The sequence below is a fragment of the Dreissena polymorpha genome, chromosome 3 (genome assembly GCF_020536995.1).
Source record: "Dreissena polymorpha isolate Duluth1 chromosome 3, UMN_Dpol_1.0, whole genome shotgun sequence".
NCBI lineage: Eukaryota > Metazoa > Mollusca > Bivalvia > Myida > Dreissenidae > Dreissena > Dreissena polymorpha.
In genome coordinates this window covers 121,449,775-121,465,061 of record NC_068357.1, presented here as the reverse complement: position 1 = coordinate 121,465,061, position 15,287 = coordinate 121,449,775, and the positions used below count along the sequence as shown (strand labels likewise).

At 36.4% G+C, this 15,287-nt stretch overlaps 1 long non-coding RNA gene across 1 annotated transcript; it reads right to left on the bottom strand.

Annotated features, from left to right (window-relative positions):
- Nucleotides 1-227: 227 nt before the first annotated feature.
- LOC127871254 (uncharacterized) lies at nucleotides 228-5,370 on the bottom strand. Its single transcript, XR_008045241.1, has 5 exons — nucleotides 3,237-5,370; nucleotides 2,265-2,408; nucleotides 1,727-1,890; nucleotides 1,293-1,415; nucleotides 228-848 (listed from the first exon to the last, which is right to left on the bottom strand). It is a non-coding gene; the product is annotated as an uncharacterized LOC127871254 (long non-coding RNA).
- Nucleotides 5,371-15,287: the final 9,917 nt, after the last annotated feature.

Sequence of the window (15,287 nt, the reverse complement as noted above, 5' to 3'; positions counted from 1 at the left end):
CATGTAATAAAATTTATATAATTGAGTACCATCACAATTAAAGAAACATAATAATTATTAGTAAGGGTTAAGCTGACATTGTTCTTAAGAATAAAAATTTTGCTATTGAAATTTTAACCCATACTTACAACTTTATTTTTAATTCAGCGGATTTAGAAGTAAATGAAGCAGAACAATGAAATTATTTGATAGAATATTAGGCATTATTTAAAACAAAGGTGAACACAACACAATATAATTCTTTATTAAAGGTAATCATTTTGTGTATAGAATTTAATCATGACATGCTTGCGCTTAACCAGTTGTACAAATCGATCAGCCTAGAACTCAAGTTCAAGTGTATCAGCGAGGGTTGCCAGTCTGTTACGCAGGCGATTGCTCTAGTGGAGATGTACGAGAGCATCTTGGACGGCGGTGCTAGACGTAAAGCATCCATTTATATGGTGGAAAATGTGCCGGAACAGCAAGCGAAAGTCGACAAGTCGAGTCAGCCACTCGAGAAGGCGGTACAAGACCTACAAGAATGTGTGCGGAAGCTGATAATGGATCAATCCACAAACAACAAGCCTCCATACAGTTATGCAAGGTCTGGTCCCAGACTGTGCTATAACTGTCAGTCGCCACAACATATGATTCGAGACTGCCCTACGCGTCAGCGACCTGCCTACAACAGCCAGCGTTCAATGGGTTATCAGGCACCACAGAGGATGGGGTATCCAGCACCTCACCAGGCACCGTACACACAGCCGACTGTCGTAGGTTTACCGGAAAACGGCAGGCCGTCAACCCAGTAGGGTCTTCGTTGATGGCACCAAAAAAGGCCCAGCAGCAGCCATCAAGCAACTCAACTACAACAGAAAGTACAAGCAATTACGACAATGGATTTTATTCCTCTTGTCAAATAGGAAATATAAAATTAGATCTTTTAGTTGACAGTGGGTCATCCTGTACCTTACTTTCATTTAGCAAATTTAATGATATTAACGACAATATACGACCCAAATTAACAAAAGCAGACTTTTCAATGAAAGACGTTAAAGGATCTAACATATTAATTGCTGGGGTGGCAACGGTAAATTTTAAGCTTGGGGAGGGGGAATATCAACAAAACGTTATAGTTAGTGACATAACACCAGATGGTATTCTGGGTCAAGACTTTATGTTAAAATATGTTAAACAAGTAGATTATGAAAGATATATAATTCAAACTAGGCATGATCAAATTCACTGCTGGGTGGGAAGAAAATCATCAATGGTGTGTAGAGTCCTGGTAACCACAAAAGTAGACATACCGGCACATAGCAGCATGTGGGTGTCTGTAAAAATCCCTAGTCAGGAACACTTGGCACCAGTAGCCTTAGTTGAACCAGTCGCTCAAAATCAGCCTGTGCAGCTCGTCTCGGGTGTAATCCAGACTGAAACAATGAACGATGTCAAATTAAATATCGTCAATAACAGTGATGAAAGTGTAACTTTATATCCTAAAACAGTTTTAGGTACTTGCATGTCAGTGACTGAAGACAATTCATGAAACTTTGAACAATGTCGCAGCATAACTAAGGACACAGTAGACAAACAAAATAACATATTGCCAGACTTTCTTAATGATTTACTTCAAAGAAGTTCTAACAATTTAAACGAAAAGGAAAGTGAACAATTAAAATTATTATTAATACAATATCAGGATGTTTTTGCGAAGGACTCTTCAGATTTGGGTCTCACAGACCTGTTGTTATTGGTCAGCGTTGAAAGATGACCTTCAAAAGTACATCCACCAATGTGATGTTTGTGCTGCTCGGAAACCAGCACCCAAGGCCAGGGCTCCACTATGGCAAAATCCAGTATACAACGCAATCGAGAAGGTCTGCGTGGATGTTACTGGACCACTTCCTGAAACCAAAGATGGTTTTAAGTACATGTATATCCTAGTAATAAGTGATTGGTTCACAAAATGGGTAGAGGCTGTGCCAATTAAAGACCAGTCTACCAAAACAGTGGCCATGGCATTGGTGGACAACTTCATTGTGCGGTTTGGAGTACCTCTTTCTATCTTGTTTGATTGTGGAACCTGATTTGAATCAAAGCTTTTTGGAGAGATATGTTCTCTATTAGGAATCACTAAATTAAGAACTGCAATACGTCGACCAAAAGCAAACGCTGTGGTCGAGCGATTTAACAGAACTTTAAAATGCATGCTGTCTAGTTTCTGCAGGGAAAACCAAACTGAATGGAATTTATATTTACAACAAGTCTTAATGGCTTACAGGTCTTCACCTCATGCCAGCACTGGGCTCACACCAAACAAAATGTTTTTTGGAAAAGAGGTTCTGTTGCCCATGGCTGTTGTCATCGGCACACCGGAAGAAGAATCAACTTCCCAAGAAGACACACATAAATATGTGCAACACCTTAAAAATAAAATACAGTCAGCACACTATATTGCAAGAATTAACTTAAAAATGGCCGCAATTTCTCGGAAAAAGCATTACGATTTCAAGTCGGAAACAAGAAAGTTAGAAGCAGGGCAGGCAGTATGGTTGTATGATCCCTCGAAACGGACTAGTGTGGACACTAAGCTAACACCAAAATGGAAGGGGCCATTTCTTGTAATTAAACGTATTGACGATCTTACATATTATGTTAAGAAGGGAAAACTGAAAAAGTCAAGAGTTTATCACATCGACCATTTAATGAAATACAAAGGCTCACACTTGCCAAAATGGTTTTCCACAGTAGGAATATAAATAAGTAACATTGAGGTGGACAGTCTTACGTAAGGGAAGACATTTGGTTGTTTATTGAATAATATTGATAACATTAGTACTACAAGTTTACGTTTAACATTATAGTACAGTAAATGTATTCAAGTCATTAATGAAAATGACAACTTAAATATAAACAGTGTTATGTGAAATGTAAACTGTGAACATAACTTTTGTGTGTGTTGACATAGAGTTATAATTCATGTTCATTGAACAGTTATTCTAATGTTATTTATGAAATTTTAAAATTTAAATGATAATAAGAGGAAATCCCTTGTGGAAGGAAAGGAAATCAGTTGTGGAATTAAGAGGAACTGAATGTACACATAAGTAATGGGGAGAAGTATGAAATAGGTACCAATGGCATATAAGGATGGAATTATTTTATTTTATTAGGTTGGCCAACCGACTCTTTCCTCTAGTCTGTATTGGATTAGCTACCCATAATGACTATGATACTTTTTAGTTCCTTACTTGTTGTTAAGACGGCCATCGTGGTTCAAGGAGAAAATATTCCTTGAGGAAGTGTATAATTCCATCAGATGAAGGATTTCCTGAAAAATCGAAATTATTATATTACGAACAGTGATCACCAGGCAAAACTATTATAACTATGCAATGTACAATGACTTTTTGAATTGACCTCATGCTAAATATACAAACATTTTAGCATTTAAACATTATAGTATAATGAAACGGATTGCAATGACCAATATTTAAAAGAAAACTAGTCTTTTAATGAAAAAAAAACAAGACTAACATTTTACATGTATAATATTTACAACATTACAGATTCTACAGCAACTTTGCTGGTTATGCCCTGCGGCTCTACATTTAAGAAAAGCGCTTGAACGCCATGTTGGGACGGAACACCAACGGTTGGACATAATTTGCCCATGGTGTGTAGAGGATGTGCCAACCATTATGAGTCGCCCATATGATTTGAAGCGACAAGTTGGGCGCTGGCCAAGGCCATTGCTGATGGCTTAAATCAGGACATCTTTACGGAGGCCGCAGCATTTTATCTAGCTCTATATCCCAAGGACTACAGCAAGGTTGTAAAACCTCTCGTATTCACAACCCAGGCGGCCAATGAGGCAATGGAAGCAGTAAAGGTGTGGCGGGAGACTTCACAGGCCCCAAAACTTAAGAAAATGGAACACTGGGAGGCGGGCTGGAAGTTAGTGGAGGGGAAAACAGCAGACACCCCAACCATACAAGAATCAGGGAGTCCAACTCCTGGGGTTGAAGCTTATAGCCCTACCAAGCCGGCCATGCTCCCCACTGGAGGAAGACTCCCTGTACCATTACCAAAAATGGAAGAGACCACAGTATACACTGCTACGCCAATCGAGGGACCGGCCTTCTCATTCAACTCAGCCCCGACAAGGCCACCCGTGGAGACATTTCTCCCATAGACGCCGCTGCTGAAGGAACAGAATAAACACATGCAGGAGGAAATGACCCTACAGTAGAGGGCTCTTCACCTCCTGACATGGGGTTGCATGCCACTAGTTCCTCCGGCAAGGCGGAACTGGGACCGGTTGCCAACCGTCCAATTCAAGGGCCCCTCTTTCACTATGGACTGGCCCCCAAAAGCCTGGCGGCTGATGAGCCCGGCAAAAAGGTTGGCGGTTGCCCAACATGTGGCCAACATGTTGGACTCAGTAGAAGGGATTCCAGTAACAGATCCTGATCAAATCATGGATAAGTTCAACTTTTTAATTTTTCCTGGCACCATTCCCCAACCGCGGACCAGCTCCGAAAGAAGAATGCGAATCTCCAACTATTGCCTGTTATCCGATATGGTGAAAGGAAGGAACACAAAACAACTCATCCTTCAGATGGTAGAACAAACTTTCGTGCATCGGGACACATCTACAGACGAACTCCTGACTGTGATAGAGGGGATGGAAATATCATTTTAACATGTATAATAAATAACAATGTCAAGTTCAACCAATAACAAGACATGAATCAAATTTTAAAATGTATCATTTCAATAGATATAAGTAAACAAGTTTCTTTAAGGTACAGGGGGATGAATGTAACAAGTGTAACTTGTCACAAATATAATTATCTAATTAATATATTACATTGTATTTATTTAACAGTTGAATAACATTATTCCAATGAATAATGTCATGATATTTATTCTTATTGTATGTTACTGTGGTCAAATGAATGATGTTATTTATTCTTACGTAACTTAGCATTTGCTCAAGTTCAATGAGGCATAATTAATATATTTATATAACGGTTATACCATAACCAATATTGAAATGTGGTTTTATTACTGGGACAAACGTAATTATTTACTTGCTGCTATTTAAGATTTTGCTTATATTAGTTATATAAGTTGGAACAGGCCACCCTTTATTAATATAATATGTTGTTGTTTAAGCCTGATGGCTAAATGGGGTTGTTTTTGTAAATGCATTTAATGCAGTTTTTCTCATTTTATTGAACTCAACTTACTTGTCAAGTGTAATTCGCATCCGCCATCTTGTTTGGACGCTGTCACTGTCCATTTTGTAAACCGGCGTTTGATATCATATTTTGGTCTATTTAAACCATATGTGGTGCCATTTTATTCCTTAAATATTGTTCTTTCTAAATATCAATTAAACGCCACATTATAAATTGTAATAAATTATAGTTTCCAATCAAAAGCTAAATTTTCTCTGAAATGTTTATTTTAGAACGCCAATGTTACATCGTAACAATTGTTTTTTTCATTGGTCCGGATTTTGTTATGTGCAACCTGATTGGCTGATACTGTCTATATAAAGGCGAGCCTCAGAAGGCGGGGGTCATTCAAATGTCCAACTCTGAATCAACAACATCAAAAAGTAAAACTACGATAAATAAGATATAATCTAAATAAATCGTAAATTTAAACTCCAAGTATACCCAAATTAAAACAACTTGAAATTAACTGTCAAAGGGTGAGCCTTAGATGTACTTTATTATTCACGCTATATTTACAAATGCTGTTAAACTTGTTTAGTGTGCCTGGTGATCCAGACTTTTAAAGACGGAAAAATAGAACGTTTAGTGAACCGTCAAAAGCTTTCGTTTATCTACTCAACGATCCAAAACATAATTAACAACTTGCCATCATGACATTTATTACAACGCGCATCTATGTAGCATGCTGTATGGAATATATGTCCCATAATTGACGACTTTCCATTAGATAACAAAGTGAGACAAACAATAAACTTGTGTATTCAAATTCATTATATTAACTTCACATACGCAATTACTGTAATTTACAATTAATCACAAGTAATGAACAGATCCCAAGAAATGTCTAAGAAGGATTGTGATGCCTGAAAAAACTGAACTTTCCAGTGGACCTGAAGATAAAGTCATGATCACTCCATTGCAAACAAGTCATGCACTCCTTACTTCGTTACCGCCAGCAATGTCAACGACAGCCACCTCATCACCAACACCATTTACATTGGCATACAGTTTCAGTGGATCGCAGCATGTTGTGATGTACACTCCATTACAATATAATCATATTCTGCTAACATCAACACCACCAGCAGTGTCAACGACAGTAACATCACCAATAGTAACTACATTGCCATCAACAGAGTTCAGTCTCAGCCATGACATGGCAAAATTAACTACATTAATAAGACAGCACTATGAAAAAGAAGATACGTTGCTTAAGGTAAGCCTGAACCATTTGTGAAAGAAGAAGATCCAAACTGCAACGCAACATGTAGAGAAGGTCAGAGATCTGATACAAACTTCACGGCACAAAATTCATCAAGAAATGAACATGTTAAGGTACGTTGCTTTGAATAATTACTTTATTTTATTCATTTTATATTGTAATGTTTGAATTACTGTATCTTATTTAACAAAAGCACCAAATTATGATGGATCAAAGGTTGTTTAATTATTTTGTATCCCTTCACCCATGCACCAAATTTGTAGTTACTCATAAAATGTATATGAGATAAAAGATAAAGAATATTATTTACATCTATGTCACAAAAAGCCTTGTGATTGTTACCATAATAAATGGTTTGAAAAGTTCACTTTCAGAACTGTATATGGTTTTTAACAATTCCTTAATACTTTCTTTTACCATCCATAGGGTTAACGCATCTACCCTTAAACCAAAAAGTAGTGTCCCTACAGCACAGGGAAAAGATCTTGCTACATACGCAGGCTAAGATGAAGCTGAAAATGGACAGTTACAACAGTATATTTGAGAATGATATAAATGAGGAACAGACACCAGTATCTAAACAGGAAGATAAACATGCAGAGCAGGCCCTATCAACCAAGAAGGAAGAAGATGAACACACAAAGCAGGCAAAGCCGTGCAAGAGGAAGCTGTACGAGGACGAGGGAAATAAATGAACACTATGTATTGATTGGACGTCACATGTTTAACAAAGTACATGAGGACTTTTGCACAAATTCTATGACACAACTCTTTTAAATTTGAACGATATCTTTTGTTTGTGTTTCCCTTGGTAGGGGATGTAATGTACTTTCTGTACATGCTTGTATTTAGCAACTGTTTTTCTTGTATTCTATGTATATTTCAAATGTTTGTTTGTTACCACATTAGTTGTCTGCTTATATTCATGTGCTCTAGTTGATGTATTTGGTGTTGTAACAAGATGTTAATGAGGACATTTCCTTTGGACTGGATCCAAATGACGTCCTAAACGGTTCTGTAGATGTACAAGTATTAGACTACCTCTCCGTGTTACTGAAAACACAGTTAGGATTGCAGTACAGACTTTTACCACCTTCCATTATTTACCAGCAACAAATATCAAAACAACGATTTGTTGTCGTAGAAGTAATTCCAAGAAATCAGAATTCACTACAAATACACTTCATTGACAATCACTATGTTGTAAGTTATAAGTCAAGTGAAACTATTTCTGTTTGTGACTCCCTCTACAACTCTTCTCGAATGTCTTCACTACATAAACAGCTTCAGTATATTTATAGAGATATTTCAAAGTTTAGAAGAAGATATATTGTAGCTCAAAGTCAGGGTACATCTGTTGAGTGTGGAGCATTTGCTGCTGCGAATGTCTACTTTTTACTGAAAGGAATGGATCCCGAATGTAGTGTCATAAATCAAAGACAATTAAGATCTCATCTACAACTGTGCTTACAAAACGGTTTAATCACTGACTTTCCACACGTGCAAAAATGGAAACCCATTGAAAAAGATGCAGAAAAGGCTAGCTCGTTCTGCTAGTCATATCAGAGAGAGCCAATCTACACAGCAGTTAAAATACAAACTCAGGTTCTGAATGACACAGACAAGGAAATACAGTTTGAAAAAAAAACAGGCAAGCATAAACTTGTGTGCTTTGAGAGAAAAAGAAGCAGACGTCATGTGTGACATGAGACACAATCAAAACGAATCACATAATGAAAAAGCATCATCAAAAAGGACTAAAAAGGAACTCCCACACAAAATACGCAATCACACTTGGACAGTGCCACACTACAGCGAACTCTGGAAACAATGAAAGATACAAGTGAGTGGCTTAAACAATGTTTCCGAGATCAAGCAGAAAAAGCAGCTCGTAAAAAAGAACTGTTTATTGACTTGTGTGAAAGTCCGCAAAAACACGCAGCAGATGGAAAAGAAACTAAAAGACAAAAAGAAAAGGAGAAAACACAAAAATGGAGAGCGAAACAATGAAGCATGGACTTGAACGATGTGAAACAAAAAGAAACATAACACAAAAAAACAGTCAGAGCTAAACACAAACTTACGGATATTTACACAGCACGACGCGTTAGAGCAGATGAGCAAAAGAAAGTTCGTGAAAAACACAGACAAACAGATCCTGACACGGCAAGAAGTAAACAAACACAACAAAAAAACAGTCAGGCATAAACACAGACAAACTGATCTTGACACAGCACGACGCGTTAGAGCAGATGAGCAAAAAAAGCCCGTCAAAAACACAGAGAAACAGATCATGACGAGGCAAGAAGTAAACAAACACAACAGAAAGATAGTCAGGCATAAACACTGACAAACTGATCTTGACAAGAGCACGACGCGTTAGAGCAGATGAGCAAAAAAAGTCCGTGAAAAACACAGACAAACAGATCCTGACACGGCAAGAAGTAAATAAACACCACAGAAAAAAAAGTCAGGCATAAACACAGACAAACTGATATTGACACAGCACGACGCGTTAGATTAGATGAGCAACAAAAAATCCGTCAAAAACACAGACAAACAGATATTGACATAGCATGACGCGTGAGAGCAGATGAGCAACAAAAAAACCGTGAAAAACACAGACAAACAGCTATTGACATAGCACGAAATGTGAGAGCAGATGAGCAAAAGAAAGTCAGACACAAACACGGACAAACTGATATTGACACAGCACGACGCGTTAGATCAGATGAGCAACAAAAAATCCGTCAAAAACACAGACAAACAGATATTGACATAGCATGACGCTTGAGAGCAGATGAGCAACAAAAAATCCGTGAAAAACACAGACAAACAGCTATTGACATAGCACGACGCGTGAGCGCAGATGAGCAAAAGAAAGTCAGACACAAACACAGACAAACTGATATTGACACAGCACGACGCAGCCGAGCAGATGAGCAAAAGAAAGTCCGTACAAAACACAGACAAGCTGATATTACGACTGCAAAGCGCTTACGAGCAGAAGAACAACACAAGGTACGCCAGAAGGGCCATAACTTACAAACTGCTTCCAACAAATTTATTGACAATATAAATCAATTTCCCGAGTATATATGTACCTGCTGCAGCAGAATGATGTATAAAAAATCAGTAGTGCCTTTTCTAACTTTGAAGACAACACACACCGATATGTCAAATCGTTGCAAACAGCAAACTATTTCTGCTGACAACACAGAATTGATCTGTAACACATGTGCACGGTACTTTAAACAAAACAAGATGTCTCCACAGGCAGATGCTTACAATTTGAAATTACCTCCTACACCGGAAGATTTTACTACTCTTGAACAACGACTGTTGCCTCAGAGATATCCCTTCATGAAGTTACTGGCACTACCGAAAGGAAGACGAAGTGCTATCAAAGGAGCTGTAGTGAATATACCTGTGCAAGTAAACACTGTTGCTGAAAAGTTACCGTTAACTCCTACTCAAGCAGGATTCATTCCATTGAAACTAAAATGAAAGATTAAGTATAAAGGTCACTATTCCTTCCAATACATCAGACCTGACAGAATTTTAAGAGCACTCCATTGGCTCATTCAAAATAATACCCTTTACAAAAATGTTAAATTAAACACAACATGGGAAGCTGACTGTGCAAAAAATGACACTGAAACATGGAATGAGTTAATTTGAAATGCCATTCATGAAGATGACAACCCTGAATCTACTACAGTTGAAGGCACCTCGCCAGATGCTACAGTTGAAAACGTTTCATCAGATAAAGACAGTGACAATGAGGAAGATATTGTACCCATTTCTACAGATCCGTCTCATAACGTCCAGTTTGAAACATGTGTTCAACCAACTGATATGTCCATTGATGCAAACAGAGTACTTTAAATAGCCCCGGTAGAAGGCAAAAAAACAAATTGCAATATTGCATGATGATAATTTTGAAGAGCTTAGTTTCCCTACACTATTTCCATCTGGAAAATTTGGTTACAAATGTGAAAGACCAGTGCGACGTTCAGCTAAGAAGTACTTCCAAAAAAAGAATTCTTGAAAAGGGTGGTCACTTTGCTTCAAATATTGAATAGCTTTTTGTCGCCCAGTTCATATCTGAATGGCAACAAATTATTTCTTCCATGTCTATTGCACTACGAAAGTCTCTGATTGGCAATTGTGATGAAACATTTACTGCAGGCTACTTCAAAAACACTGATAATGTTCGTCCATTGCTAATGAAAGATGATGCTTACATATTTCTACGTCCAATAAGAGGAAGCCCACCATACTGGCAGAAGGTCATGTTCTAACTACTGGCTGCTATTAAGCAATTTAAAATATTTACTTGGTTCTTGACACTCTCTGCATCTGAAATGAGATGGCAGGATACATTGAAAGCAATAGCAAAGCAACAGGGCAAGAATCTTTCACATGAAGAAATCAAGGAAATGACATGGTTAAATTAAAAGTACTTACAATAGTATCTTTATTTCTTATCACAATATACCATTTTCTATACATTGCATGTATAATTGTTTGAAAATTACTATTGAATTAGTAATGGTATCAGGTCATAATTAATTACATTATTTGCAGAGGTCAAAATTGAGGCTTCCATTATTCGATGAAGAGTTCAACATTGAGGATGGTGTCCATACGTACACAGCACATGACCACAACAAGTATTTGGAGAATCTAAGTATCAACCAGTTTCCTATGTTTCAGAATCTTGTCAAGGATTTCATTCATAGAAGGTTTCTTAAAGGTGAAACATTGCCAGATATAACAAGTGAATGTGTTGATACAAGTCATGTTTCTTCTGGAGGAGATCTAAAACCCTAGTCATGCTCCTTTGTCATACTATACAGTTAGTAACAAAACAAACTATGAGTTTGTCAGTACATGTAGACCTGAACGTGGGTCCAACTTGTTTTCGGGTACCAAATTGAAAAATCAGGCCTTTACACCCAAACGGAAGCTTGAAAAAGAGAATCCTGTTAGTAATGATCTATTTTATGAGCAAGAATGGTTTAACATCCTTTTAAGTAACCTTAATAAGTGCTCAAAGGTTGCTCTTTATCAGAAAACCATACTAAACACTATGTATGACCTAAAAATTGTAACTGGTAAAAATCAGAGTTTTATCAAATTAGAGCAAGAAGCAGCTAGACTTTCATCAATCAAAGGATGCACTAAAGGATGTTTTGTTTGTACAGTTTTTAAGTGCGCAATTGCAGAAAAAGAAATAATTTATATTCGCTATTTTGAAAGTGGAGTTTATCAATGATTCATGCAACAGACATATTTAAAATTGATTCAAGAAAAGTTTGCACTCTGATGATTTCATTTTATTACACAATGTTATAACATTAGAAGATTGTAAGAAAATGGAAACAGTAAATAATAAGCCAACAATCAAAAGACAAAGATCAGACAAAATTCTGAAACATTCTATTTCAAACATTATTCCAAATTCAGCAGCTGAGCTAGAGAACAATAAAAACTTGCCAGAAATTCATTTGGATTCATTTATTGTGCATGTTTTGCCACAACAAGTCAAAGCTTCTTTAGAAAAGCCTGACAATACTTATAAGTAAAACCTTTTATGAATAGCCAAACAAACGCATTTCTTTACAATTTGTTTGTAAACTTTCAGTTCCATCAAGTTGAAAGTAAAAGTGTTAAATCAAGTGACATATTAACTGAATTTGTCCCTGTAGACAAAACTTTATTAGAACAGTCTATAATGTTGAACTGTTTATCAGGAGATATTAAAGGATTTCAATTATTGTTTCCTTAATGTGCACGTTTTGATTCCAACTTTTTTTTTTAATTTATATCAGGCAACATCATTAAGAAATATTTCTTTATATATTTATCTGCAAAAAGATTATTCATCACTTTTTAAGTATTTTTTTCAAGTTTTTTCCAGAACTTGATCAACAGAATAACGTGAACAGTTCAAGTGTTCAAAACTGTACACATGTGAATGTTAAAAGAAGAAAAACATGTAGATCATTTAAAACCAGTAGTGTTTCACAAACACTTTTACAGCAACAACTACCAGAAAATGCTGCATGTTCGGTTTCATGTGTAGTAGAAACTACAAATAATCCCTCTTTTAATATGTAGCTGAAGGAAAATTATCTATTCAAATTTACGAGGATGCTGGAAATTTCGGATGTGTTTTGAATGATTATGACGAGCATGATGGCTCCTTTAGAAAAAACTCATTCGTGTATGTACTTAAATACCATCAAGAAAATGGAGATTATTACCGGTGCAACGGTTCAATTAACCGTACTTTACCAAATGTGGAACCAGCAAACACTTCAAATAATGAGTTTCTTGTTTTAGATTCTACTGTCACCTGCATGCATTGCAAATTTGTGAAGCTGATGGTAGTTCCAAACTTGTTCCGTGTTCTGGATGTGATTAACAGCTGTTCCTTGTTACAAACGCTAAAGTACAATGTTCCGGACATGTCAAATATGTGCCTACGAAAGAGGAGGAACAGTGAGAACAAAGAACACCGTCCACTTCTAAGATCTTATACAAATGTGATTGCCATGTGTTCCTTTATACATTAGAGTCTGAAAGAGACCACCAGTGTCAGAAAGGTATGCACATACTTGGATAAATGATATATTATCTTTTAATTCTGATTTTCAAACAAAAGAAATAAATTTAGCAATACTGGACACAAAGTGCCAGTAGGGCTTATTGCATTGGGTGATGTCTTATTAGTCTGCCAGTAAGTAAAAAGTGAAAACATGGTTAAATTTGAACTACACGAGCCAGTAGAGCAATACAGGCTTGATTTTTCCCACAACTATAGTTGTCATTGCTTTTTTCTCTCTTCAGGAAAGAATGTCCAAGAGTTTGAATATTCAGGCAGTTCTAAGACAATGATTCAATGCGAAGACTGTAAATGTTTTTTCACAGATATGGGTGTTCAAAAACCATGGCTGTGTCGCACATCAGACAATTTCAGCAGAAAGTGTGTTTTCTGATGAAGGTAATGACAATAACAATAACCTTGTATGGCACAAAGCGCAAATCTTATCAGTTGCTTGAGGGGAAAGTTGCCCAGGGAAAACTTAGGAAAAAAAGCATGTGGGAATAGATTGCTGAAGAAATGAGAGAAAAGGGCTATAACTTTTCACCAGAGCAAGTCAGTGGTAGGTGGAAGACCCTTACCAGGGCATACAAAAACATTAAAGTACATAATGCTAAATCTGGAAGTATTATTGATTTCATTTTAATTTGATAGCCGCCATGACGGGTGAAACGCTTCACAACAATGTAAACAAGAGTTTAAGGAAAAGCGGACTTTAGATCACTATGTGTTATCACACAACACTACTTTTAATTGTGATCAATGTGATTTTAAAACAAACAGAAAAGACAACCTGCTATGGCATTATAAAAAAGAAAAACATAGCCATACAAATTTACTTTCAATGTCGTCTGAAAAAGCAGCATCAGCATCAAGTGAAAATACATCTAGCGGAGCAAACATCCGTTGAGACACACAGATATGCGACGTCTACAAGTACAGAAAATGTAAAAAGCGAGCATTCTTACTCATGACAAATGCGTTAAAGAGACACATTCAAGTTGCAACGTTTTACAAAAACCATGAAGAAAAATACAACTTATTAACAATTTTGGGAATAAATCAACAAGCTATAAGATGGTATCTTTCGATTCACGTGGGTCTGACAAAAAATACAGAAGATGGAAAACAAGTACATGTACAACAACAACCGAATTTTAACTACCTCTTGTAATGTAACACCATATGCATATCATTTACTCTTATAAAATATTGTTTACTAAAATTTACTCTTAAAGCATATTACTTATTCTTATGATAGAAGTAAATATGTAATAGCATATGCATATCATTTATTCTTATAGCATATTGTTTATTCTTATGATAGAAATTAATAAGGAGATATTTTAATAATATGTATATGAAATGTTAGGATGAAGTTTGAAAATTTAATAAGTTTTTGTGATATATTGGTCATTTACGAATATTCTAAGAGTACACATAAACTAGAACTTGAATTAAGATTTATTGCAAGTAAGAACATAAAGTACATTGACGTCCAGGGTGGAGTAGGTCGAGTTAACAAAATGAAAGGTCGTTTAGATAACAGAATGGAGAGACCATATACTTAACAAAGTGTTCAATTAACGAAAGAATTAACATATAGACATAAATTGGTATTGCCTCATATAGGCATTGAAATAGCCCAGATGAACGGGTCACAGAAAAGCATTATTTGCATAGTATTGCACCCGCAAACATAACAGTAAACTTTATATCATCACAAAGTAATTAAATTTTGGAGTACTCGACATGCATGTAAATACATGAATAAATTAGTCTCTCTAGTACATTTAGCAATTCAACAAATCAATAATAGCACGTGAACTAATGACCAATCAAAGTTTTGAAGGAAATCCATGCAAATTAACCTGTAGACAAAATGGAGATGTGTGGTCAGAAGTCTGCGGGTAGATCTGAAAGGAACTTCGAGACTTATAATTACAATTTTGATATTAGAAAGTATATTGATAGCAAAATAAAATAAATAGTTTTAAGCAGTCAGAGACTTTTTTTATTTTCACTAGTTAAACGAAATATATTTACACTCAATTACGCTACACAGTTTAATTTGGTGCGCAGTGCCAGGATCAACCGGAAGTGCCACTTCTTTCACGGCCAGAAGGACGAAGACGTGCCGGACCTACACAACGAACGGGCAAATATTCGGAGAGTGACTGACTTTTTTTCCTAAGGTTAATTATCTAAGATGGCAGAT